This window comes from Papio anubis, chromosome 6 (assembly GCF_008728515.1).
Source record: "Papio anubis isolate 15944 chromosome 6, Panubis1.0, whole genome shotgun sequence".
NCBI lineage: Eukaryota > Metazoa > Chordata > Mammalia > Primates > Cercopithecidae > Papio > Papio anubis.
In genome coordinates this window covers 153,964,895-153,992,449 of record NC_044981.1, presented here as the reverse complement: position 1 = coordinate 153,992,449, position 27,555 = coordinate 153,964,895, and positions in this window count along the sequence as shown.

Genomic DNA, 27,555 nt, shown 5'->3' with positions numbered 1-27,555 from the left:
AGACAAATGACATGAAACTCTTCTTTTAGAGTGAAAAATAATAGCAGATGAAAGCTTCAAAAATGTTATGGTATCATTGTAAAGACAAGTATACACTAGCTTTGTGAACTTCTTTTCACTTCCAAACCTCATGCCTATCCTGTGCAGCAGCTACCTAACTGACTTCCTTGCCTCCAAACTCTCCCTCTTCCAGTCCAACTAACATTTTGCTACCACATTAATTTTCCTTAAAAATATGCCTTTGTATGAAATATTTTCCTTATAGGAAAAAGCACAGATTCCTTTGTCTGGAATGCATGAGCATTCACAACTAGCACCTCCCCTGACAAACAAACAAACAAATAGCCTTTCTTTTCACTATATTTCCACATGAATCTTCCACTCAGCTAAGCTGGCTCTGACTATATCACATCCAGTATCTCCTCAGCATGTTCTTCATGCTGTACCTCCTAGAATGCACTCGCTACTTTCTTCCCCATCACTTCCCTAAGCCCTATGCCTCCTTCAAATCCAGCCCAATTTCCTCTCCTTCAAGAGGCTTTCCTCAATAGAATCTACCCTTTGGGGACCACTTTCTAAATACGGTATTTAATAACTGTCCAGCTCATTGGGTGCTTAGCCCTTGGATGTACAGCCTTGCATTGGTATTTATTGATTTAAGTATCTGTCCTCACAGGAACAACATCTTATGTTATACCTCTTTATATCTTTCTTTTTAATTAGCACTTAATCTTTCTTATAATGAAAATAAGCCTGGCTAGATTATAGAGATTTTGGTGGGGAGGGTTTCAGAAAAACTACCAAAGTAAATGTCTAAGGGCTACACACAGGTAGCAAGTTGAGTAAAAAGGCATTTTGGTTATTTCTTCCTGTAGTACCTGACAGAGGTTGATGTTGCTGTAAATATTCTCCCAGACTTGGTCATAGTCACACTGATGCAAACCCTGGGAAGCCACAAAGGATGGATGATGTGGAGCCAGCATGACTATCTTTGCAGCATGATCTTGGAGCACTTGCATTACTCGCTCAGGGTTGGAAATCTCAGGTAGAATAGAGAAGAGAAGGAATGGTTATGAGAAGTATGTTCCCTTTTTCTCAGCAAGACTTTGGTCACATACACGTGAACAAGGAAGAAAGTCTAGGTGGGACTTTATTCAATTAAAAAAATAAAATTAAAGTCCAGCATCATGATTCCCCAAATATGTTTGTCCATTCAGCACTATAAGTATTCAAATATACCATAGTAGCTCATTTAAAAATTCTGTGACAATCCCCTAAAGACAATAGCAGGTGGCGTTCCCACAAGTGTTGTGGCATCAGTGAAAAGATAAACACCCATCAGCATTGGGTGCAAACTCTGTCAACTGTTAAGAAGCTTCTGGGCAATGGAGGAGGGGGCAGAAGTGTAGCACAAGAAGAGCACAAGCTTTATAAAGATACAGACCTAGGCTCGTATCTCAGCAGGAATCCTGGCTTTTCCATGCAGAGCAGGGCAAGTCAACCTAACAAAAATGCTAATGATGTCTCTACCCAGAGTGCTGCAATAACGCCTACCATGTAGGAGGACCTGAATAAATGTCCCTTCTTCTCATCTGGAGGTAAAGAATTGAATAATAATCCCAGAATTGAATTGCTACTTAAGTGATACATATATACTATATCACTTTAATATCACAAAGAACCTCAAAGATCATTTATTTCAATCTCTATCAAAATCCCAAAGACATTTCTTGCAGATATAGAAAAATTCATCCTACAATTTATATGAAATCTCAAGGGACCCCAAATAGCTAAACAACTTTCCAAAAGAACAAAGTTGAAGAACTTACACTCCCTGAATTCAAAAACTATTACAAAGATATAGTAATCAAAACAGTATGGTACTGGCATAAAGAGAGACATTTAGACCAGTGGAATAGAGTAGACAGCCTAGAAATAAACCCTCACATATATGGTTAAGGGTGCCAAGACCACTCAATGGGGAAAGGACAACATCTCCAATATATGGTGTTGGGAAAACTGAATATCCACATGCAAAATAATAAAGTTTTATCCTTACATTATACCAGATACAAAAATTACTCAAAATGGATTAAAGATCTAAATGTAAGACCTAAAATTATGAAACTCTTAGAAGGAAACACAGGGGAAATGCTTCATGATATTAAATTTGGCAACCATTTCTTGAATATAACACCAAAAGTCCAAGCAACAAAAGCAAAAATAGACAAATAGGATGGCACCAAACTTAACAACTTTAGTGCAGCAAAGGATGCAAATCAATTGAAATGAAGAGTCAACCTACATAACGAGAGAAAAGATTTGCAAATTATATATCCAATATGTGACTAATAGCGAGAATACATAAAGAACTCCAGGCTGGGTGCAATGGTTCACACCTGTAATCCCAGCACTTTGGGAAGCCAAAGCAGGTGGATTGCTTGAGCCCAGGAGTTCAAGACCAGCCTGGGAAACATGGCAAAACCCCATCTCTACAAAAAAATCCAAAAAATTAGCCTGGTATAGTGGTGTGCCCCTGTAATCCCAGCTACTTGAGAGGTTAACATGGGAGGATCGCTTGAGCCCAGGAGGAGGAGGTTGCAGTGAGCCAAGGTCACACCACTGCACTTCATCCTGGGTGACAGAGTGAGACCCTGTCTCAAAAAGAGCTACAACTCAACAAGAAAAAATCAAATAAACTGATTTTAAAATAGGTAATCAATTACAAAAAAAAAAAAGACAGACGAAAGAAAAAATAAGCAAAGGATTTGAATAGATATTTATCTAAAGATGATATACAAATGGCTAAGAAGCATATAAAAGATGCTCAACATCACTAATCATCAGAGAAACTCAAATCAAAACCACAGTAAGATTTCACCTCACACCCATTAGAATGGCTGCTATTAAAAATCATAAAATAACCAGTGTTGGTGAAGATGTGGCAAAATTGGAACCTTTGTGCACTGTTGGTGGGACTGTAAAATGGTGCAAATCTATAGAAAACAGTATGGTGTTTCCTAATAAAATAAAATAAAATAAAATAAAATTACCATGTGATCCAGCAATTATACTTCTGGATATATATCCAAAAGAACTGAAAGCAAGACCTTGAAGAGGTATTTGCACATCCATGTTTATAGCAACATCATTGACAATATCCAAAAGGTGGAAGCAACCCAAATCCTCATATCAGATGAATAGATTTTTTTAAATGTGGTATACACTTACAAGGGAATGTTATTCAGCCTTAAAAAAAAGGAAGGAAATTCTGACACACACTACAACATGAATGAACCTTGAGGACATTATACTAAGTAAAATAAACCAAAAAGACAACTATTGCATGATTCCGCTTATATGAGGTATCCAAAGTAGCCAAACATATAGAAAAAGAAAGTAGAATGGTGGTTGCCAGGAGCTGGGAGGAAGGAAAAATGAGAGTTGTTGTTTGATGGGTATAGAGTTCTAGTTTTGCAAGATGAAAACATCCTGGAGATATATTGTGAAACACTATGAATGTATTCAGTGCCACAATTACCATGTTCTTTTGGAGGTGTCATGTTTCCTTGCTTTTTTGCTTCTTGTATTCTTTTTTTTTTTTTTGAGATGGAATTTCTGTCTTGTTGCCCAGGCTGGAGTGCAATGGCACGATCTCAACTCACCACAACCTCCGCTTCCCAGGTTCAAGCGATTCTCCTGCCTTAGTCTCCCAAGTAGCTGGGATTACAGGCATGCACCACCTTGCCTGGCTAATTTTGTATTTTTAGTAGAGACACGGTTTCTCTATGTTGGTCAGGCTGGCCTTGAACTCCCAACCTCAGGTGATCCACCTATCTCGGCCTCCCAAAGTGTTGGGATTACAGGCATGAGCCACTGCGCCCGGACGCTTCTTGTATTCTTACACTGATATCTGTGTATCTGGTGGAATGGGTGCCTCTTCCAATTTTATGGGGTAGCTTTTATAGGGATACATTTTCTGTATCCCTGAATTATATACAGTAAATATTCATTTAATGTCATCAATAGGTTCTTGGAAACCACAACTTTAAGCAAAACAATATAGAGCAGGCCCTCAAATAACATCATTTTATTCAATATCATTTTATTGTAATGTTGATGAGAAAAAATGCTGATTTTTCTTATACGTTGTTTGGTTTAAAGTTGCAGTTTCCAAGAATCTATCGATGGTGTTCAGTGAGGACATACTGTACTTAAAGATGGTTATGGTAAATTTTATGTTACTTTTTTTTTTTTAACCAAAATAAAAGTATCATTTAGGTGCAGGCTCCCCAGGGACCAATGACCAGCCCACCTGGTGCCTACAGCTGCCAGCAAACCCATCTCCTCCAGTGGCAGAGCCACCATGTACTACACCAGTATCCCAGGAACCAACATCCAGCCTGACTGGTGCCTGCAACACCAACCCTGCAACCAGCAGAGATGACATGCCCAGTGTGTGCCCTCCAGAACCTGAGAACTGGCCCTCTTGGTGGCCCTTATCCCAAGCAAAGCCATACCACTACTGCCTTCACAAATATCCAGAGCCTAGGCCAGTAACATACTTGCAGACACCACTGACACTGAATACAGCCAAAGATATCACACAGAGACTACACTACTGTACCTGTCCAGAACCAAAACTAAAGCATCCTTACGTAACCAATACTATAGGACACATCTACGGGGAAAATGTAGCCCTATAAAAGCTACCCCATAAAATTGGAAGAGGCACCCATTCCACTGATATGCAGATATCAGTATAATAATACAAGAAGCAAAAAAGCAAGGAAACATGACCCCTCCAAAGGAAAATGGTAATTATCTAGCAACAGACCCCAAAGAAAAGGCAATCTATAAAATGCCTGGATAGGAATTCAAAATAATGATTTTAAGAAAACTCAGTGAGATACAAGAGAAAACAGACAGACAACTCAATAAAATCAGAAAAATAATTCATGATCTAAATGAAAAATCTGGCCAGGCATGGTGGCTTTTACCTGTAATCCCAGCACTTTGGGAGGCTGAGGTGGAAGGATTGCTTGAGCCAGGTGTTCAAGACCAGCCTGGGCAACATAGCGAGATCTTGTCTCTACTAAAAATTTTTAAAAATTAGCTAGGTGTGGTAGTGCATGCCTGTAGTCCTAGCTACTTGGGAGCTGAGGTGGGAGGATCATTTGAGCCCAGAAGTTCAAGGCTGTAGTAAGAGTTCTAATTGTGTCACTACACTCTAGCATAAGTGACGAAGCAAGACTCTCTCTCAAAAACAAACAACTAATAAATAAATAAATAAGATATTCAATAGAGATCAATATAAAAAAGACCCAAACAGAAATCTTGGAGTTAAAGAATTCAGTGAATAACATAAGAAATACAACTGAGAAATTCAACAATAGACTAGATCAAGCAGAAGAAAAGTTTTCTGAATTTGAAGGTCTTTTGAAATAATCCAGCCAACCAAAAAAGAAAAAATGAAGAAAGCTTAAAGGATTTATATAACACCATTAAGTAAACAAATATTCATTTTATGGGAATTCCAGAAGGAGAAGAGCAGGAACAAGGCATAGGAAATCTATATAATAAAATAATCGCTGAAATCTTCCCAAGTCTTAGGAGAAATATGTATATTCACATCTAGTAAGCTCAAAGGTTCCCAAATTCAACCCAAAAAGCCCTCTCTGAGGCACATTATAGTTAAACTGTCAAAAGTTAAAGACAAAGGAGAAAATTCTAAAAACAGCAAGAGAAAAGTGTCAAGTTACATATCATGGAATCTCCGTCAGACTAACAGAGATTTCTCAGCAAAACCTTATGGGCCAGAAGAGAATAGGATGATATATTTAAAGTGCTGAAAGAATAGAAAAACTGCCAGTCAAGAGTACTATTCCTAGCAAACTTAACCTTCAGAAATGAAGGCAAAATAAAGTTTTTCCCAGACAAGGAGAAAATGGGGAATTTATCACCACTAGACTGGCTTAACAAGAAATATAGAAGTCCTGCATCTGGAAGTGAAAGGACAATAACTACTCTCATGAAAACAGACAAAAGTATAAAAATCACTGATAGAGCAGATACACATAAGAAAGAGAAAGAAATCAAATCTTTTTGCTACAGAAAACCACCAAACTGAAAATATAAACAAAAAGAAAGAAGAAAGGAACAAAGGCTATATGAAACAACCAGGAAACAACGAACAAAATGACAGGAGTAAGCCTTCACCTATCAAAAATAACCTTGAATGTAAACAGTTTAAATTCCCTAATTAAAACACATAGATTATCTGAATTGATTTTTTTAAATGATCCAACTATATGCTGCCTACAAGAAACTCACTTCATCTGTAAAGATATATAAACTAAAAAATAAAAATAAAAAAAAAAAGGGGATGGAAAAAAATATTCCATGCAAATGGAAGCCAGATGTGAGCAGGTGTAGCTATACTTACATCAGATAAAATAGATTTTAAGTCAAAAACGGTAAAAAGAGGTAAAGGTCATTACATAATGATAAAGGGATCAATGAAAAGCAAGAGTATATAGTAATTATAAATATATATACACCCAACACCAGAGCACCCAGATATTTAAGCAAATATTATTGGATCTAAAGAGAGAGATAGACTCCAATACCATAATAGTTGATGCCTTCAACACCCCACACTCAGCATCGGAGAGATCATTTAGATGGAAATTCAACAAAGAAATACCAATCTTAAATTGCACTACAAACAAATGGACCTAATAGATATTTACAGAACATTTTAACCAACAGTCACAAAATATACATTATTCTCATCTGCACCTGGAACATTCTCTAGGATAGACCATATGTTAGGCCACAAAACAAGACTCAAAAAATTTTTTAAAATCAAAACTATATTAAGTATCTTTTCAGACCTCAATGGGATAAAACTAGAAATCAATAACAAGGGAAACTTTGGGAACGGCATAAACTCACGGAAATTAAACAACATACTCCTGAATGACCAATGGGTCAATAAAGAAATTAAAAAGCAAATTTTTAAAAATTTATTGAAACTAATGAAAATAGAAACACAACATGCTGGCCAGGTGTGGTGGCTCACACCTGTGATCTCAACTCTTTGGGAGGCCGAGGCCAGTGGATCACCTGAGGTCAGGAGTTCAAGACCAGCCTGGCCAACATGCTGAAACCTCGTCTCTACTAAAAATAAAAATTTAGCCGGGCGTGGAGGCAGGCACCTGTAACCCCAGTAACTCAGGAGGCTGAGGCAGGAGAATTGCTTGAATCTGGGAGGTGGAGATTGCAGTGAGCCAGGATCATGCCACTGCCCTCCAGCCTGGGCAACAGAGTGAGACTCTGTCTGAAAAAAAGAAAAGAAAAGAAACATAACATACCAAAACCTATAGGATACAGCAAAAGCAGTATAAGAGGGAAGTTTGTAGCAATAAACACCTATGCCAAAAAGTAGTAAATTTTGAAATTAACAACCTACTGATGCAACTCAAGGAACTAAAGAAGCAAGAACAAACCAAATCCAATATAACTAGAAGGGAATACATAATAAAAATCAGGGCAGAAATAAATTAAAAACTAAAAACAATACAAAAGATCAATGAAACAAAAAGCTGACTTTTTAAAAAGATAAAATTGAAAAACCATTAGTTAGACTACCTAACAAACAAAGATCTGAATAAATCAAATTAAAAATGAAAGAGGAGACATTAAAACTGATACCACAGAAATACAAGAATCAGGCTGGGTGCGGTAGCTCACACCTGTAATCCCAGCACTTTGGGAGGCTGAGGCGGGTGGATCAACTGAGGTCGAGAATTCGAGGGCAGCCTGACCAACATGGAGAAACTCCATCTCCACTAAAAATAGAAAATTAGCTGGGCACAGTGGCGGGTGCCTGTAATCCCGGCTACTTGGGAGGCTGAGATAGGAGAATCACTTGAACCCGGGAGGCAGAGGTTGTGGAGAACCGAGATTGTGCCATTGCACTCCAACCTGGGCAACAAGAGGGAAACTCCGTCTCAAAAAAAAAAAACAAAAACAAAAAAAAACAAGGACCATTAAAGACTATTATAAACAACTCTACGCCAACAAATTGGAAAACCTAGAGGAAATGGGTAAACTCCTGGACACATGCAACCTATCAAGATTGAACCAGGAAGAAGGAGAAAACCTCAATAGACCAATAACAAGGAACACAACTGCATCAGTAACAAAAAGTCTCTCAACAAAGAGAAACCAAGAACTGGATGACTTCATCGCCAAATCTACCAAACTTTTACAGAATTGATGTGGATTCTTCTCATACTATTCCAAAAACATGAAAAGGAGGGAATTCTTCCAAATTCATTCTACAAGGCCAATATTACCCTAATAAAAAACCCAGACAAGGACAGAACAAAAAGAAAAAAAAGAAAACTACAGGCTAATATTCCTGATGAACATAGATGCAAAAATCTTCAACAAAACAGTAGTAAACCAAATCCAACAGCATACCAAAAAGATTAATACACCATGATCAAGTGAGATTTATCCCAGCAATCCAAGGATGATTCAATATACATAAATCAATAAACATGACACATCACACAAAGAGAATGAAAAACAAAAATACATGATCATTTCAATAAGCACAGAAAAAGCATTTGATAAAATTCAACATCCCTTCATGATAAAAACTCTCAACAAATTAGGCATAGAATAAATTTACCTCAGCACTATAAAGTCTACATATGACAAACCTACAGCTAACATTATGAGGAAAAGTTGAAAGCTTTTCCTCTAATAGTTGGAATGATACAAAGGTGTCTACTTTCCCCACTACAATTTGACACTGTACTAGAAGTCCTAGCCAGAGCAACTAGGCAAAATTAAAAACAAAGGGCATTCAAATTGGAAAAAAAGGAAGTCAAATTGTCTTTTTGAAGACAATGTGATCTTATCTGTGGAAAAACCTAAAGACTCTGCCAAAAACTCTTAGAACTGACAGACAAATTCAGTAAAATTTCAGGATACGAAATCAACATACAAAAATTATTAGCATTTCTATACACCAATAACAAACTAGCTGAAAAAGAAACCAAGAAAGCAATTACATTTTCAATAGCTATAAAAAATATTATGTAGGAATAAAACTAACCAAGAAGGTGAAAGATCTCCACAATAAAAACTATGAAGTACCAATGAAAGAAATGGAAGAAGACACAAAAAAAAGGAAAGAAATATCATGTTCATGGATTGAAAAGATTAACATAGTTAAAAATGACCATACCCAAATTGATCCACAGATTCAAAGCAATCCCTATCAAAACACCACTGACGTTCTTCACAGAAATAGAAAAAATAATCCTAAAATGTGTGTGGAACCACAAAAGACCCAAACAAACAAAGTAATCCTGACTAAAAAGGACAAAGCTGGTGGCATCACATTATCTGACTTCAAAATACACTGTAAATATACTGTAACTAAAGCAGCATGGTACTGGCATAAAAATAGGTACATGGATCAATGAAACAGAATAGAGAACCCAGAAATAAATCCACATATTTACAGCCAACCGATTTTTAACAAAGGCACCAAAAACAAACACTGGGGAAAGAACAGTCTCTTCAATAAATGGTGCTGGATAAACTGGATATCTGGATGTGCAGAAAAATGAAACAAGACCCTTATCTCTCACCATATACAAAATTCAACTCAAAATGGACTAAAGATTTAAATATAAGACTCTGAACTATAAAACTATTAGAAGAAACTAAAAGGAGAAATACTTCAGGACATTGGTCTGGGGAAAGATTTTAAGGATATAATCTCCAAAGCATAGACAACAAAAGCAAAAATAGACAAGTGGGATTATATCAAACTAAATACACAAACACACACACACACACACAAATAATCTGATTTAAAAATGAGAAAATGATCCTGAATGGATATTTCTCAAAAGAAAGCATTCAAATGACCAAGAAGTATATGAAAAAATGCTCAACATTACTAATCATCAAATGCAAATCAAAAACCACAGTATGATATAATATCATTCCAGTTAGAATGGCTATTAACAAAAAGACAAAAAAAAAAAAATCAAATGCTGGCAAAGATGCAGAGAAAAGACAACTCTTATACACTGTTGGACTTATAAATTACTATAGCCATTATTGAAAAAAGTATGGAGGGCCCCCTAAAACCTATAACTAGAACTACAACATGATCCAGCAATCTCACTATGGGGTATAAATTTTTAAAAAAGGAAATCAGTATGTTGAACAGATATCTGTATTCCCATGTTTATTGCAGCCCTATTCACAATAACCAAGATAAAAGTATCCATTAACAGATGAATGGATAAAGAAAATGTGTTATATATACCCAATGGAATACTATTTGACCATAAAAAGAATGAGATCTTGTCATTTGCAACAACACTGATGAGCTTGGAGGACTTTATGTTAAGTGAAATAAGCCAGGCACTGAAAGGTAAATACATGTTCTTACTCATCTTCTCCACATGTTCTTACTCATTTTCAGAAGCTAAAAAAGTTGATCTCATAGAAGTAGAAAGTAGAATAGCGATTATTAAGGCTCGGGGGTGGGGGGGGGTGGGATAGGGAGAGATTGTTTAAAGGATACAAAATTATCAGTAGACAGGGAAAATAAGTTATTGTGTTCCATAGCACTGTAAGGTGACTATAGTTAACAATAATTTATTGTATATTTTCAAATAGCTAGAAAAGGGGATTTTGAATGTTCCCAGGGCAAATAAATAATAGATGTTTGAGAAGATGGATATACTAGTTACCTTGACTTGATAATTATACATTGTATGTATCAAAATATCACTCTGTACCCCATAATTATGTACAATTTTTGTCAATTAAAATATTTTAAAAGATAATTTAGTTTAATATTTTGTTTCACAAATAAAGAAGCTAAGGCTAAAGGAGGTTACATGACTAGACAAATACCGCACAGAGAGTTGGTGTTAAAACTGGACTAAAATCCAGTTTTTTGGGTTTTGCTTTTGTTGTTGTTGTTGTTTTGTTGTTGTTGTTGTTGTTTAAGACAGAGTCCCATGCTCTCACCCAGGCTGGAGTGCAGTGATGCAATCATAGCTCATTGCAACCTTGACCTCCTGAGCTCAAGCAATCCTCCACCTCAGCCTCCCGAGTAGCTGGGACTACAGGTGTATTTCACCACTTCTGGCTAATTTTTTAAAAAAAGAATTTGTAGAGACAGAGTCTCTTTTTGTTGCCTACGCTGGTCTTGAACTCCTGGGCTCAAACAATCCTCCTGCCTTTGCCTCCCAAAGTGCTGGGATTACAGACATGAGTCACTGTGCCTGGCCCTAAAGTCCAGCTTTTTGACAATTTTTTATTCTCTACTGAAAGCTAACAAGGTTTTGAAAGTGTGGCAATTAGATTAGAAAGTTTCAAATAAGGCCAGGTGCAGTGGCTCACACCTGTAATCCTACCATTTTGGGAGGCCAAGGTGGGAGGATCACTTGAGGTCAGGAGTTCGAGACCAGCCTAGCCAATATGGTGAAACCCCTGTCTCTACTAAAAATACAAAAATCAGCTGGGCATGGTGGTGCACACCTATAATCCCAGCTGCTAGGGAGGCTGAGGCAGGAGAATTGCTTGAACCCGGGAGGCAGAGGTTGCAGTGAGCTGAGATCGTGCTACTGCACTCCAGCCTGGGTGACAGAGCAAGACTCTGTCTCAAAAAAAAAAAAAAAAAAAGAAAAGAAAAGAGAAAGTTTCAAATAAAGCTGTTGTAGTGAATCCATGCCAACATTTTTAAAAAGGGAAAGAAAATTCCATATTTTGTGAATGATTTTAGCAAAAATCTTATCTACAAGGAAACGTAGTTATTTTCTCACCTTCAAAAATTTTGCTTGGAGTTGCAATAATGCATCTGTTCTTCTCCGTTCTTTTAATTTAGTCAAAAGCTTCCTTTGCCACGGATCACATTTTGGCTTGATCTAGTGGACAAACACGTTCACACAAAGTTACAACATAACAGAATGATTCTCAATAAAAGTTGCAGGCAAAGAGATTCAAGGACCTTCTGAAATGGTATCTGGCTTTGGTGCTAGGTTGGCTAGGACAAGTGAGCTTTTGGAAAGGGTCTTCATGGGTTCACAGATCCATTGAAGGAGACAGCAGCACCAGTTCCTGTTGGTGCCTGGCCTATAAGATGCAGTAGATCCATCTGGGATGACACCATAACATCCACAAGCAGCAGGAACCCTAAGTCCATCAGAGTTGGTCATTGCACTTTATTTACAGGGCAAAAGAAGTTCCCACAGACTCCTTGTGACTCCACATTTAAAACATCTTTCATATTAATAAACTGTGTTTCAAAAGTAAGTTCTGTTGCTGTAAATACCATTAACACTCAAATTTATATCTCAGCCCTAAACTCCAGCCTATTATATCCAACTACTCCTTTGATATCTATTCTTGGATATCAAGCGTAACCATCTAAAACAGAAAGTCCAGCTTCCCTTACATGGACTACCTTGTTCCTCAAGCACTAAATGGACTTAGGAGCAATCTTTGATTTCTCTCAGTCTATCTTTATTTACTCCTATGGTCTGAATGTGTTCTTCTAAAATTTAAATGATGAATCCTAACGCCCAAGGTGATGGCATTAGTAATAGAATTTGGGGATGTGATTAGATCATGATGGTAGAGCTCTCATGAACAGTATTCATGCCCTTACAAAAGAGGCCTGAGGGACTTTGGCTTTTTTCTTCCACCGTGTGAGGATATGGGGAGAAGTCAGAAGTCTATAGCTTGGAAGAGGACCTTCCAGAACTTGACCATGCTGGCCCCCTGATCTTGGACTTCCCAGTCTCCAGAACTGTGAGAAATATATTTCTGTTCTTTATAAGCTACCCAGTTAATGGTATTTTGTTAAAGCAGCCTGAATAGACTAAAACAATCATACAAGATTTATTTTATTTTATTTTATTTTTTGAGATGGAGTCTCACTCTGTCGCTAGGCTGGAGTGCAGTGGCACAATCTCGGCTCACCACAACCTCCACCTCCCAGGTTCAAGTGATTCTCCTGCCTCAGCCTCCTGAGTAGCTGGGACTATAGGCACGCACCACCACACCCAGCTAGTTTTTGTAATTTTTTTTTTTTTTTTTAGTAGAGAGGGGGGTTTTACCATGTTGGCCAGGATGGTCTCAATCCCTTGACCTCATGATCCGCCCACCTTGGCCTCCCAAAGTGCTGGGATTACAGGCATGAGCCACTGCACCTGGCCCAGATTTTTCTTTTCTTCATAATACAATCAATCCTTGTTGTTTGCGGATTCCACATTTGTGATTTTGCCTACTATCTAACATTTTTTGTGACCCAAAACTCAATACTAGTGGAGCTTTCATAGTCACTCATAGGCGTGTGCAGGGTAGTGAAAATTTGCGTCACCCTATGCGCATATTCTCAACTCAATTTGAACAAGGCAACACTCTGTCTTCTTGTTTCTGCTTGCATATTACTAACAAGGATCCTCTTCGTGGTCCGTTTAGTGCCACATTCTTCACATTTTTGTGCTTTTTGGTGGTCATTTTACTGTTGAAAATGGTCTCCATGGGTAGTGCCAAAGTAATGTCTAATGTTTCTAAGCATAAGAAAGCTGTGTGATGTGCCTTTCGGAAAAACTACATGTGTTAGATAAGCTTCATTCGGGCATGAATTATAGTGCTGTTAGTCATTAGTTCAATGTTAATGAATCAACAATATATTTTAAATAAGATGTCATTAAACAGAAACACACGTAAAACAGTTATGTATTGATGAGTGTTCCGATGAGAGGTTCACAGGAACTAACTCTATTTCCCCTAGAGGTAACGATTCAATGTTTGCTAACTCAGTGTTCGTGGTGACTTTCCAGAGCAAAACTACCTTGAATAACAGGAACTGACCATAGTTAGCACTACCTAAAATCATCTTATTTAGTTTGCTTACTTGCATATTGTTTGTGAATTGTGTATCTCCAGCATGAAGGGCCATACCTGATATACAATATGTACCAAATAAATAGTTTTTGACTCAACGATTGGATTTACACAAGTCAATCACACCCTTGGATAATAAGCTTAGCTCTTGCCAAGTATCTGAGATCATTAGTAATAAGCAGGGAGTTTGGGCCCATCAGAGTGGGGTACAGGCATCTGGAAAACCTTCAGGGTAGGCAGATCAGCATAGCAAACTTCGACATAGAGCCAAGGCAGGCAAAGAGCTGGAAGAGTGTGGCACACAAGGCCAGGTTCTCTGAGTTGCCTCAACTGAGGACACGGAAGCGTCTCCCCTAGTCAAAGAGGACAGTTCGCTGAGGGCACTAAGGAGAGAGGACAACAGGGACAACATAAACCTGGGGCTGCCAGGTTGCCTAGCCTGCTTAGATGACACTGTGACACTGCTGACATCACTGATAGATGACTATCACCACAAGTCTCCTTACCGTTATGAAGGAAATCCAACTGGCTCTCTTTTTCAGGGTCATTCTGGGTCCTGCCAAACCCAAATTATCTGCTTTAGCTATTCCAGCTTCATAGTCTGGAAACGTTTGCAATCTCTGTTGCTCCATGAAGATGCTTTGAAATGTTTGGGAAACCTAAACAGGATGAAGTGAGAAGTGGAACCCAGAAAGAAAAAGTCTCAGAGAGTGGGCAATTTCAAAAACAGCTACTGATTGTCTTTGAAATAGCCTTGGAATCAAACTAATTTATAAAACACGACTCTGTGACAGTGACAAGAACTTAAATGGGCATACCTGTGTGGCGCATGTTCTCAGTCAGCTCATTACCATAATTGTGTGTATTACCTGTTCTGAATGTCTGCTCCAGCGACTGGAAATATATTAATGTATTTATTTATATATATTTTGAACTGGAACCTAAATATAAGTGAGAAGTAAATTGTCTACCTTTGGAAATGCATTCACTTTTTCCGACCACCCAGTAAACTATTATAGACTATCTAAGGATTAAAAAATCCTGCTCTCAGAGGCCTGACAAGGATGTGGCTAGAGAGGAGTCCAGATGCTAGAACCTGTTAAACTCTTTAAGGCATCTCAACCTATTCCTTTCATAGCTTACTTTCAGACTGACGCTACAAGTGCTTTCTGCAACATCAATTCCTACTGTCAAAATGCTAAACATTCCTTCTTCCCCCTCCAGGGTGGGCCCCTGTGGTGGCACCTTTATCATTATATTTGCCACGTTGTGTCAGGATTTCCTCACTACATGGTGAGCCCCATTCAGGGTATAGACTCTGAATGTCAAGAATTCACCACAAGGTGGTGGCCACACAACAACGTGAGTGTACTTAATGCCACTGAACTGAACACTTACAATGGCTAAAATGATAAATTTCGTTATGTTACTTTACCACTCACGCGTGCACATGTACACACACAGTAAGAACCTACCACAGTGCTGACACATACTAGGGCCTCAACAAAGGTTTCTGGAATGAGTGAGCAAATTTGTGAGTCACAGAGCTGAAGATTCTTCTAGTAATAACGCTGCTACCTCTGAGTTTGGGCTATCCAGTGCCGTTGCCCCTAGCCACATGTGGCTGTTTAACATTATTAATTAATTAGAATTAAATAAAATTTGAAATCTTGTTCTTCAGTTGCGCTAACCACATTCCAAGTGCTCAGATAACTATTAGTGTATGTGACTAGTGGTTAACGTGGGACAGTGCAAAGGCAGAACACATCCATCGCTTCTGTAAGTTCAGTGAGACAGTGCTGGTCTATGACTGGGTTGGCAAACTCCTTAAAGGGCCAGATCGTAAGTATTTTAGCCTTTACTGACCACAAGGTCTCTGTCACAGCTACTCAAGTCTGCTGTTGTAGTGTGAAAGCAGCCATAGAAAACACATACATGAATAGGCATGGCTGTTGTTAGGGTCTGAATGTTTGTGTCCCCACAAGATTCATGTGTTGAAATCCTAAACCCAAAGTGATGGTATCAGCAGATGGGAATTTGGGGAGGTGATTGGGTCATGAAGGTGAAGTCTTCACGAATAGGATTAGTGCCCTTATAAAAGAAGCCTGAGAGACTCTTGCCTTCTACCATGTGCGGACACAGCAAGAAGGCACCACCTATGAGCCAGAAAGTGGGCCCTCGCCAGACATCAGACTACCTTGATCTTGAACTTTCCAGCCTCCAGAACTGTAAGAAATACATTTCTGTTGTTTAGAAGCCACTCCGTTTATGGTATTGTGTTAGAGCAGCCTGAATGAACCTAAGACTGCTGTATTCCAAAACAACTTTATTTTAAGAAAACAGGTGAGGGCTGTAGTTTGCTGACCCTGCTCTCAGGCATTAGAGTATCAGAATAAACAGCACCTAAACATAGGAACTCTTCCTAGGCAAAAAAGTTGATGTAATGCGATTGGTTATCTTGGAACACAATTAGTGTTTCACCTAATACTGTCGTAAGAAAATTAAAAGTGGAAATTATCACCATAAAAAGGAGACAAGCTGCTCTTTGGGAAAAACATGGCTTTGTTGGAGTGCTCCGCCAGGCTTGTGTTCTCTCGTTTATCATTAATAATAGTCTCCTGGGCTATAATTAACCTTTATTTTTTGGGGTTCTTCTTAAACACCATCATATTCTGATTCTGTGCTTCGCCTATCATAATCCTTGATGATAATAAGGGTGAGGACACTCCCACAGAAACACTCTGCTGGAGATAGTGCTGCTGGTGGCATGAAAAGAAAGGCAAAAGCTAAACATCATCACCTTCAAGGAAACAAGAGGACATGTGATACCACTGGTTCCAGTGAGCTTAAAGAGGCTGTCTGTGTTACACACTAATAAAAATCGTCCTGGGCCGGGAGCGGTGGCTCATGCCTGTAATCCCAGCTCTTTGGGAGGCCGAGGCGGAAGGATCACTTGAGGTCAGGAGTTCAAGACCAGCCTGGCCAATGTAATAAAACCCTGTCTCTACTAAAAATACAAAAATTAGCTGGGCGTGGTGGCACATGCCTGTAATCCCAGATACTCGGGGGGCCGAGGCAGGAGAATTGCTTGAACCTGGAAGGTGGAGGTTGCAGTGAGCTGAGATTGTGCCACTGTACTCCAGCCTAGGTGACAGATTGAGACTCTGCCTAAAAACAAAACAAAACACCCCCTCCACACACACACACAAAATCCTGGTAAAATTATGCTGGCACAAATGGAAATGCAAGTGAAATTTCAAACTCAAGCAAATGGTGATAGCACAGACAGTAGCTTACTTCTTACATAAAGAGCATTCAAAACTATTCAGATCTTATTTTTACCTGTTTGGATCCATCAATTTCTTATTTTTACCTAGCAAATATGTATACTTGCAAATAATATACAGCTAGAGCTAGAAAAATCTTTATTGTTGAAATTTTTGTTATTATAAATCTGAAGCTTGGCCAGGTGCGGTGGCTCATGCCAGTAATCCCAGCACTTTGGGAGGCCAAGGCGGGCAGATCACCTGAGGCCAGTAGTTCAAGACCAGCCTGGCCAATATGGCAACCCCATCTTTACCAAAAATACAAAAATTAGCTGGGCATGGCTGAGGCAGGAGAATCTCTTGGACCCAGGAGGCAGAGATTGCATTCAGGTGAGATTGCACTACTGCACTCCAGCCTGGGTGACAGAACAAGACTCCATCTCAAGAAAATATTTTTTAAAATCTGAAGCTATCTACCTATAGTCCTATTCTTCTCTTTGAAATAAGTTTTGTTTGTTTGTTTGTTTGAGACAGGTTCTCACTATACTGCCCATCCTGGGCTCAAGTGATCCCCTGCTTCAACCTCCCAAAGTGCTGGGATTACAGACATGAACCACCATGCCCAGCCCCCTTTGAAACAAGTTTTAACATGGCTTTTGATAATATGAGTTGTCTTCATTTCAGGAAGTACAACACTGTGTTATAGCAGAGAAGACTGCATGACTTTAAACATCACTACACAAGGTACCTGCTATTAAATATAAAGCATTTTGTCAATAAGGAAAGCTATTGCAATACATTTTGAGAATTGGAGGGCTTTTTTGCCCTCCAATTGACAACTCTGCCAAGCAAATTTGCCAAATATTTACATCATCTACTATAGACCATACACTACTTTTGCTTTAAGTTCTGCAGAAAAACAAGTCCTGAAATCCTTCTGGGTTCACTATTTGAGTCCCATTACTCTTACAGAGGAAACTTTTCCTAACTGCTAATCAAAATTTCACCTATTACTACTTTATATGATCACTCTCGAAACAATTGTTGGTAGTAAAAGGTGCAACTCTGTGGAAATTAGCAGTGCTTTCTTTCATGAACACCTATATTTGTATTAAGAAAGAGTATATCAAATACCAAGGAAAAAAGTTCCATTTCCTTAGCAGAGTCCCATAGCTCTTCCACGTCATATAGGATATCGAAATGGGAGAGCAGGAGCTTCAGCTGAGGTTTCAGTTCTCCTGTTTCTGTTGTGTGTTGGGGGAGGACAAAAGCAGCTTCTGTTCTCATTGGCCCTGAGGAAAACCAAAATCAAGAGCATTAAGACCAATGAATACTGTCAGGGAGAGAAAATGGAGAGTCCTTTGAGACAGCTAGAAGTAGGAGCTCCTCTACTGATGGGATGACCATTCTGCTCCTTTGCCAACATTTTCTGCCGCAATTTACAGTCTGCACCCTACTTGGCCAGGTGGATCTGACAAATTCTTGGAGCTGGGCTTTTGCAGGAGGCAGCAAGGACTCCTTGCCATCTCACAGCCTACAGGAGAAACCCAACAGACCTTTTGGGGAATGACTTGGAGCAGAATTGTCTACTTTATGGTAAATGAAGAACATTATTTATAAATTTATCCAACAAATTAGAAGAAGGTGAGAGCCTTCAGCTGCTTTCACATAGCTAGCTCCCCCTCATCTCTAAGGACCCAGTTTGAACTCCCCTCCTTCAAGAAGCCTTCTCAGATGCCCCACAGCTGGGTTTGGCTACCTCTCCCAGGCACTCCCGGGACACTCTGTGCATCCAAGCAAGAATGTCACTCAGAGTAGAAATCTTATCAGGTTTCTTAGTCATCTATAACACAAGGTAAGGGCAGGAAAACTGCATTAATTTTATTCAGATGAAGAAATTATTTTAGATTTGTGTAATATGAAAACTGGAAGGAGCCTTAGAGATCACTGATTCTGAAAGGTGTATTATGGAGATGACCAAATTGAGGGCCAAGGAGATGAAATTCAGGCCCACAGTGAGGCCAGGACAGGAACAAGCCTAGAGCCCAGTACTGCTGACTTTAAGTCCATTTTTTTCTCTCACTCTTAACTTGCTAATTATAAAGACAGAGATTAAAACATGTCTTAAAAAGTGTTTGTTATTTTTTCCCATCTGAAAATATTAAATTAGGACTTGTCTATTAAGAAGATAAAACCTTTTGGTATATAGAACAATTTTTAGCAAGATCATGGGACAACCAGCATAAGTCTAAAATTACAATCTTCTTTGCTCCACATTACCCGGGGGGAAAGAAGACGAATTTCTTACCAGAAATGCTGGTATCCACAGGGTCAGGAGACGCAGAACCCTGAACGTCAGGGTCAATGTCATTGACACAGACCTTTTCATTTTTCTGACCAAATTCAGCGACTTGGTTGACAGCTACACTTAGCACTTTGGAGATGGGCAAATACTGAAGGGCCTACAGAAGGGCAAGACCAAGAGGCCAAACATCAACACAATTCTCACAGAAGCTTCCAGACTCAGGTTCAGGAGCAGCCCTTTGCTTTGGGAGGGAAGAATAGAAGTAGAGGTGGAGCCTCAGTAACCTGCCCAATGATGAGGGGCTACATTTGGAGCTCGGAGACCTAGTACTGTTACTGACTCTGAGTGGCCTTAACCTCCAAACAGGTCTACTTTGATCAAGGATCCAAAATGGACAAGGCACTTGTGAGGTGCTAGGGAGCCGAGATTGCGCCACTGCACTCCAGCCTGGGCGACTAAGCGAGACTCTTGTATCAAAAAAAAAAAAAAAAAAAAGACAGGATACAACCTCAAAGAGCTCACGGTTTACTAGAAGACCCAGACGTACAAGCAGATTGTTATAACACCATGTGACTGGTGAGAAATGTATCAGAGGCAGAGCCCATAGTGGCTGGCTGGGTGTGGGGACAGGATGAAGCCAGGTTTCTGATTTGGGCAATTCCGTGGATGATGGTGTCTCTGAGCTAAGGCAAAGAGAAGTAGGGAAAGATGTAGAAAAACAATAATCTTTCCAAAATGGAAATGTGATCATGTTACTCCTTTCTGATGCCTCTAGCCTGACTTAGGGCCTCTCTGTGACTCTCTTTATCCTATGCTTATACTTATCCCGTGCTTTGTTACCCCATTGTATTTCAGTTGAATATTTGCTTACCCATCTTCCTACCAGCCGAGGACCCAGTTACTTTTCAGCAAAGGCCGTATCCTTGCTGCATGCCTAGGACAAGTACCTGGCACATATTAGACCCTCATTAAGCATTACCTAATCTTTAAAAAGTGGATCTAAATCAGAGAGCATAAATTCTGAACAAGATGATGAAGACAAGAACTTACAGAGTGAATATGAAATAGTACAACAGAGACATCTTTGAGAAAGCTAAATTAATTATTTCAGTAGAATAAAGTTACAAAAGAGAAAAATGTCTAAGGTTTCAAAGAGAAATCCAGTGACCCATTATGTTTCTGTCATTTGTAGGGTAGGTGGAGTCCTGAAACAGTGACAATCTAAAACTAAGTGACAGATGTGAGAAAACAATGTACTGATCACCCCTGGAAGGGTGCCACATCATCACGTCACTGTGCTTCACATACCTGCAGGTACTGGTGAACAGTCCTGAGAGACTGCAGGTGGCACACTAACCACTTTGTATAAACAGTCAGATCTTCCTGTGTCACTAAGTTAGGAGGATTGCTTTTTCCCATGAGGAAGTTTTCTCGCGCAACAGACAATCTTTCAGCTCTCTGAAGGGCATCATTGTACTCCTGCATAATGTAGCCAACTTGTTTCTGTTTAAGAGAGATACAGAGATAGAACTCAGTTATTTGCAAGCCTTATGCTCTGTATCATTTGCTTCCAAGCATAGGGTAATGTTGTTTTGGGTCTAAATAAAGGGGTTCTTTGAATCCCAAAGTTCTTCCATATTCTGAATTTGACTTAAAAGGGCAGTGGTCATATTCTTAGGACTTTGAAGGAGACAGACTCCAAGCAAAGAGTCAGTGCATAGGGATACTTATAACTGGAGTCAGCTTCTGAACTTTTTACCTAAAGCTCAGGAAGCTAAGTCTGTGAAGAAAAATACATTTCCTCTCATACAAAACTTCCTTCAAATCTTATTCTTAAGAATAGTTTACCTTGACCATTACCTTCTGCCATTGGTAGAACAGGCGAGAAGGCACATCCATTAATTTCTTTTCTATCTTTAGCTGTGACTTTTAAAAAACTGACAAGCTTCAACATAAAAAATAGCCCAGAGGTTCTGTTCATAGACTTCCTACCTTGTAAAGAGGATAAAGTTACTCCATGATCTTACTGTGTTGGCAAAACCTCTTCCACCTAAGCATGTGTAAATATTTACTCTGGGCCAGCTGGGTAATTCTTTCTGTGTAATACTTTAACAAGAAAAACAAGCACTTAGAGAAGGAAGATTGAATAAGTCTTAATAACACTAACAAGAGGAAAATCGGTCTCTGGTTGTTTTGGAAAGATTATTTTTCTATATGAAGACCATAACATTAAGAAGTCTGGCTCAGCCGGGCGTGGTAGCTCACGCCTGTAACCCCAGCACTTTGGGAGGCCAAAGTGGGTGGATTCCCTGAGGTCAGAAGTTTGAGAGCAGCCTGTTCAACATAGCGAAACCCCGTCTCTACTAAAAACACAAAAAATTAGCTGGGCATGGTGGCAGGTGCCTGTAATCTCAGCTACTCGGGAGGCTGAGGCTGGAGAATCACTTGAACCTGGGAGGCAGAGGTTGCCGTGAGCCGAGATCACGCCATTGCACTCCAGCCTGGGCAACAAGAGTGGAACTCTGTCTCAAAAAAAAAAAAAAAAAAAAAGAAGTCTGGCTCAAGATAGTATTCAAATTGAAATAAAGTTAGTAGACATTTCTAAGTCTTTATGATCTGTTGCCAAGTCAATAGATGTAAGCTAATTTCTCAGTTACCAAACAATTTTAGCAGTGACATAAAAGTCTGTCAAGTTATCTAAAGCTGAGCCTAAAATTTTTTATTAAAAACTGAAATTATGAGTCGAAAATACAGAGTACATTACAGGTAGGATTATAGCTTTTAATCTCAGATCAGAAATTTTATTTATACCTAAAAATGTTTAATTTTTTAAAGATTTTCTTTCTGATAATAAAAATAATACTGACTATGATGGAATAACCAGAACCAGACTTACCCTTTTATCATAAACAACTAGAAAATTGGACACAATATATAAGGCAACTGTTTTCTGACATTGGACAACAGGCAGTGCAGGACTCTGGTCCCTGAGAGAAGGACACAAATCATGTAGGCCCTGCAATCACCTTGGTTTCCTACCTGAAGGCAGTTTCTGAGCCATGGAGCAAGAAAGGGAATCCTAAGCAGAGTAGATGATATTTCTGAGTTAAAGAAAGAGAAACTGAAATTTGGAAAATTGAGTCAGCCGAAGTTTGCAGGAGACAAGGAAGCCATGCAAAGAAAGGATTCTAGAAATCTGCATCAAGATCCCTTTCAGTCTGTTGCTGAATACTAAGCCAAGCATGTAGAAGGCGAAACTCCAGTTAGTTGTCCAAAGAATAACTGACTAGGGAATTGTAAACTGAACAGTTCCGAGTTCATATGAGGCTGAGAGATGTTCAAGTCCAACCAGCTAGAGTGAGGGCTTTTCACTGAATATCTGGGACATTCAGTAAAGACATCAAAAGCTTTAGTGAAAGGATAAACTATGCCTAGAGTAATGATTCTAAACCTGCTCCAACAATCCCTAAGCCTTGAAAGGATTAAGCTGATCTGTAAGTAACTTAACTGCCTACCAGAATAAAGTCCAACAAGCTCTAAATAATACAAAAAATCTGGTACTTAATAATGAAAAATTTACAATTTTCAGCATTCAAAAAAAAATTACTAGACATGCAAAGAAAGAGGAAAGCATGATTCAAAAGCAAAAGAAAAATTAGGGATGAGAAACAGGCCCAGAAATGACAGAGATGATGAAAGTTACCAACAAAAACTTTTAAAGAACTATTGTAAATATGCTCAGCATGCTCAAGGATTGAAAGGAAAATGTGAACACAGGCTGATCATGGTGGCTTATGCCTGTAATCCCAGCACTTTGGGAGGCTGAGGTGGGCAGATCACTTGAGGCCAGGAATTTGAGACGAGCCTAGCCAACATAGTGAAACCCTGTCTCTACTAAAAATACAAAAATTAGCCAGGTGTGGTGGTGTGTGCCTGTAATCCCAGCTTGGGAGGCTGAGGCACAAGAATCACTTGAACCCAAGAGGCAGAGGTTGCAGTGAGCTGAAATAAAGCCACTGCACTCCAGCCTGGGCAATAGAGTGAGACTCTGTCTCAAAAAAAAATTACAAAAAGAACAAGAAAAGAAAATGTGAACATACGAGGAAAGAAATGGAAAATATCAAAACAAATCAGATGGGAACTTCTAGAAATGAAAAATACAATATCTGAATAAAAAACTGACTGGATGTGATTAAAAGTAGATTAGACAGTGCATAAGAAAAGGCTGATAAATCTGAAGACATAGCAACAGGAACTATGCAAAATGAAGCACTGAGGGGGAAAAAGACTGAAGAAAATTAGTAGTCTTAATGACCTATGAAACAATAGGAAGTATTTAACAAATGTGTAATTGGATTCCCAGAAGGAGAAGTGCAGGCAGAAAATATATTTGAAAAAATAATGGTTGAAGTTTTTCAAAAACTGATGAAAACAATAAACACACAATCCAAGAAGCTCAACCAACCCCAAGCAAGAGAAACACAAAGAAAACTTCAACACACATCATAATACAATATCTAAAAACCATTAAGAAAAAATCTTAAAAGTAGCCAGAGAATAAAACGATACACTATGATCAGAAATGAAAACTATGTATATCCATAAAAAAGAATGAAATCATGTCCTTTGCAGCAACATGGATGCAATTAGAGGCCATTAGCCTAAGTGAATTAATGCAAAAATAGAAACCCAAATATCGCACGTTCTCACTTATAAGTGGGAGCTAACTTTTGGGTACACATGGACATAAAGATGGGAACAATAGAAACTGGGAACTACTAGAGAGGGGAGGGAGTGAAGGGGAGTAGGGGTTGAAAAACTACCTATTGCATACTATGCTCACTATCTGGGTGACGGGATCAATTGTACCTCAATCCTCAGCATTACACAATATGCCCAGGTACTTTCATTATTAAGTACCAGATTTTTTGTATTATTTAGAGCTTGTTGGACTTTTTTTTTTTTTTTTTTTGAGGCCAGTCTCACTCTGTCGCCAGGCTGGAGTGCCAGTGGCTGTATCTCAGCTCACTGCAACTCCGCCTCGGGTTCGCATTCTCCTGCCTCAGCCTCGGTAGCTGGGACTACAGAAGCCCGCCACCTCGCCCGGCTAGTTTTTGTATTTTTTCAGTAGAGGCGGGTTTCATTGTGTTAGCCAGGATGGTCTCGATCTTTTGACCTCGTGATCCGCCCGTCTCAGCCTCCCAAAGTGCTGGGATTACAGGCTTGAGCCACCGCGCCCGGCCGAGCTTGTTGGACTTTATTCTGGTAGGCAGTTAACAAACCTGCATATATAACCCCTGAATCTAAAATAAAAGTTGAAATTATTTAAAAAAGAATAAAATATCAAAAAAAGAAAGTTACTTGGGATTTTGTTGATAATTTAGGTTTTAATGTGTCTGTGAAATGCAAAGACTTTTGCTGGTCAATGCCAGTGACCAAGATGAACCATGGAAACATTACGTATTAGTCAGCTCTCACAATGCTAATAAAGATATACACAAGACTGCATAATTTATAAAGAAAAAGAGGTTTAATGGACTCACAGTTCTACATGACTGGGGAGGCCTCACAATCAAGACAGAAGGCAAAACATGGTGGCAGGCAAGAGGACATGTGCAGGGGAATGCCCCTTTATAAAGCCATCAGATCTCATGAGACTTATTCATTATCATGAGAACAGCATGGGAAAGACCCATCCCCATGATTCCATTACCTCCCACCGAGTCCCTCTCATGACACGTGGGAATTACAGGAGCTACAATTCAAGATGAGATTTGGGTGGGGACACAGCGAAACCACATCACATTAGTTCAAGTAAGCAAATGGTTAGAGGTTGACAGAAAAAAAAAAAATCACTTAAATTAGTGAAGTGCTCTTTCCTGTTATGATATATATTTGAGTTTCCTTTTAGCTTATGAATAAACATGTGTACTTACATATAGTAGTGATAAAAATTCAAACTATTCCACAGTTCTATTTTAAAATGGCATGTTTTATATTTTTTGTATAATTAATCTTAATTGCAAAAATGTGTATACTTAATCTCAGTGAAAATAAAGCTGTCACCTAAGAAAGAGAAGGAAAGAAAGAAAGAAAGAAAGAAAGAAAGAAAGAAAGAAAGAAAGAAAGAAAGAAAGAAAGAAAGAAAGAGAGAGAGAGAAAAGGAAACTATGTAAGACAAAAGACAAAAGACAATGGAGCAGTATCTTTAAAGCAATAAAAAACCACCAACCCAGAATTCTATGTTGAACAAAAATATCTTTCCAAAATGAAGGGGAGATACTTCTTTCAAAACAACAAAGGCTGTGAGAATTTGTCCCTTGCAAACCTGAACTACTAGAAATGCTAAAGAAAATTCTTCGGAGAAAAGGCAAATGATATCCTATGGAAGTTTAGATAATACTAGAGTTTCTCAACCTCAGCAACTATTGACATTGGGGACTAGATAATTCTTCACTGTGAGAGACTGCCCTGTGAATTGTAGAATGTGTAGCAGCATCCCCGGCCTCTACTCACTTAATGCTAGCAGCAACCAATCACACCCCTCACCCAAATTGTGACAACAAGAAATATCCCCAGACATTTCCAAATGTCCCTTGGGGCACAAAATATCTTCTATCTCTACCCCTCCTCTCTCTCCATTGAGAAACACTGATATCCACAAAAGAATGAAGAATGCCAGAAATGATAGGGAAAGAGAATCCTGAATGAAAACAATGACGACAGTTTGACTTGCAAATAGTATCTCAATATCTTTTGTTTCTTTGTGATTAATTTAATAGTTAATTCCTAACTAAAGAATTAACTATTGCTAAAGAACTAATTTGTATGCATAGGTAAGATATAACTCGTAACACAGGAATAGAGAACAAGGAATTTTAAAATATAAATAATATATACTTATTATAGAAAATTTAGCAAACATATAAAAGTAGAAGGGAGAACTTCATTATCCTGTCATCCAAACATAACATTCATTAACATTTGGTCTAAGTCGTTCAAGTGATTTTTTTCTATACATACTTGACCATTATTATGACATACATACACACACACACATTAGTTTTTGTTAACATTTCATATATAATAATTCCTTATGCTTATGTTAAAAGAAAAACTTTAGACAAATTAAATTTAACTGAGTTTAATTAAGTAAAGAACAATTCATGAATTGGGCAGCCCTCCTAGTTCCCCAACCAGAGTAAGTTCAGAGAGACTCCAGTGCTGCTGCACAGCGAAAGAGGATTTATGGACAAAAAGGAAAGTGAAGTAACAGAAAACAGAAGTGAGGTACAGAAACAGTCAGATTGGTTACAGCTCAGTGTTTGCCTTATTTGAACACACTTTGAACAGTTGGCTGCCTGCAAGTGGCTAAAGTATGACTTCTGTGATTGGCTGAGACTCAGTTACTTGTTACAAGAGTAGGTTATGGTCCATTTACAGTCCAGTTAGGTTACAGGTCACTATGTAGGGAGAAACCTTACCAAGGTTTCTGAACTTACAAGAAGGCAGCTTTAAGCTAAACTTAATTTAACAATAAAAAATGTTTAATGGCAGAACAATATTCTACCATGTACCATACTGTTTTTCTTAACTCTTTATCTTATTGGTGGATATTTAGGCAATTCTAATGTTTTACTTTTATTATAATGCTGTAATAATAATCTTTATGGAAAACTATTTTTCCCATGTCTTGAGTTATTTTCTTAATAGAAATTTCCAGGACTGGGCGCAGTGGCTCACACCTGTAATCCCAGCATTTTGGGAGGCCAAGGTGGATCACTGAGGCTAGGGGTTCAAGACCAGCCTGAACAACATGGTGAAATAAAATTAAATAAAATAAAATTTCTCAGAAATGTCTTCTTTTATTTATTTATTTTTTTTGGGGGGGGAGGGAGTCTTGCTCTGTCACCCAGACTGGAGTGCAGTGGAGTGCAGTGGCACGATCTTGGCTCATTGCAAGCTCTGCCTCCCAGGTTGACGCCATTCTCCTGCCTCAGTCTCCAGAGTATCTGGGACTAC